The sequence below is a fragment of the Bos taurus genome, chromosome 17 (genome assembly GCF_002263795.3).
Source record: "Bos taurus isolate L1 Dominette 01449 registration number 42190680 breed Hereford chromosome 17, ARS-UCD2.0, whole genome shotgun sequence".
Lineage (NCBI taxonomy): Eukaryota > Metazoa > Chordata > Mammalia > Artiodactyla > Bovidae > Bos > Bos taurus.
Window position 1 is genome coordinate 9174711 of NC_037344.1, and position 2153 is coordinate 9176863.

Below are 2153 nucleotides of genomic sequence, written 5' to 3' on the forward strand. Positions count from 1 at the left end.
TTTCTCATCATCCTGCATTTTTCATCCATCAAAGAAAGGAAAGAAAAATGCCTGAATGTGATACAGCTCTTAACAAAGAAACATCTAACACTGAGGAAATGCGATTTCCCCTTGACGCACTGTCGTTAACCAACAAAGGGCCAACTGGAGAGGCAGGTGTTTCCTGGGAAATAGGATAGATCAGCAAGGTCATAATCAGAGATTTATACAGGAGAACAGAGAATGACTTGACCTAAAGGTATGTGTTTTTGTTTTCTTCCTTTCTTTTTATTCCTTTGAAATAACCTGAAAGAGTAGTATACCTTCTCATCTTTCCCGTCAAGGTTTCAATGAAAGTAACCTATGTCTTGGTTCTTTTTTCTTTCCTGCAGTCTTTGGGGACAGAGAAATGTATGTGTAGAACATCAAACTTTTATGAAGAAGACACTCCGTGAAGTATCAGAGAGAGATTTGAGAACATGGAAGGTAAGCCCCTTAGCTGGGTTTTTAGATGGATATGTTTCATTTCCATCCAGAATAAGAGCAGACCTGATCTTCAGTGGCTAGAATCTGCTTGAGATCAGTGTTCTCACTGGCATGGAAATTAGCTACAATTACAGTGTGTCAATGAACATGAATTTGGTTCCATTAACTCATGCTTAATTAGGTATCTGTTTAGCTTTTTAAATTGCAACCTCATCTATGCATCATGGTTTTGGTCCATGCCTCTCTGCATGAGGATGAAGGGGAAAGGACCATTCCCCTCTCACTGGACACTGAGCCTATGACACTGCATGTCCGATCCAGGCCTTCCCAGCACGTGGGTTCCTGCAAGCAAGAAGATGTTGAACTGTAGACACAGTGCTAATAAAAGTCTCATCTTTCTTCCAAAGAAACCGCTCCCTCTAAGCTTTACTTCCTCCAGGCATGGTCCAAGGAACTACACAGCAAGACCTTCCTCTCTTTGAAAAGATTTCATTAATCAATCAAACAGGTTTAAAGCGAGGCAAAAAGTGTGGCTTGCTTTTCAACCAATCTGAGGTCCCTTCTTTCGGATATTAGAACAGGAACTTCAGCACTGATTGCTTAATTCTTTTCTCTGAGTGTTAAAGGGTATTAAAAATCGTAAAGCTTTATTAACTTTTTGATGTAAACGGTTTAACACCAAAAGTGCTACCTTATTTTGAACCATGAAAAATGAGCAAATGTGTTTTCCATAACGTTTACCACTTTCCAAGACACAGATGTAGTGTTACACAACCTTCAAAACCCAAGACAAACTGATCTCTTCTAGTATAACTACATCAAACTATAATAATTATAGTATATTCATATAATGGCAAGAAGATAAATCTAAATTGACAGGGACTTCATTAATTAGATAATTGCTGAGACATGGGTTGATGTTTACCTTTGAGCTATCTCCTGAAAAAAGGGCTAGCTAAGCAAATTACTATGGCAGGGCAAACCCATAAGGAGAATGCTTACCTAAGCAAATCCATTTATATACAAATTACATAATTGCAATGCATGAGCTGGCTGTTTTGATACATTACTTCCAAATCATTTGTCTTTTTAATGTAAATGTTCCCATAGACAACACTTGGTTAGCATACTATTAGTGACTGTGAGAACTGAATAATTTAATTACTAGGGGAAAACAGGATTCAGATGATGCTTTTTTCCTTGAAATGTGGAGCCAGGAGCCTTAAATTCTTGGGCAAGGAAGCTCTAGCTTACTGAGGCTTGCTTTCATCATCTGAAAAGAAAATAGTATTTTTTATGGTATCACTGTGGGGATTAAACTAGGTGAAAAATAAAGCAACTGCCAGAGTTCCTGGAATACTGTAGGTTCTAAATCAACACTTTTTGAATAGGACTATGAACTTTTAACTAAATCAGACTTTTTCCCCAATATTGTAATCACTCACGGGATTTTATTCTAGAAAATACAGAAAATTTATCTTACTATCATCCTTTGAGAGTTCTTTTAGTAATGTTCTCTTTTAATAATTATACCTCTTATTTTTTTCTTTTAAAAAAGTTTATAATGGGACTTTGCTAGTGGCCCAGTGGTTAAGACTCCATGCTTCCAATCCAAGGGTTTGGTCCTTGGCCAGGGAACTAGATCCCACGGGCCACAACTAAAGATTCCTGCACTTGCACTAAGCCCA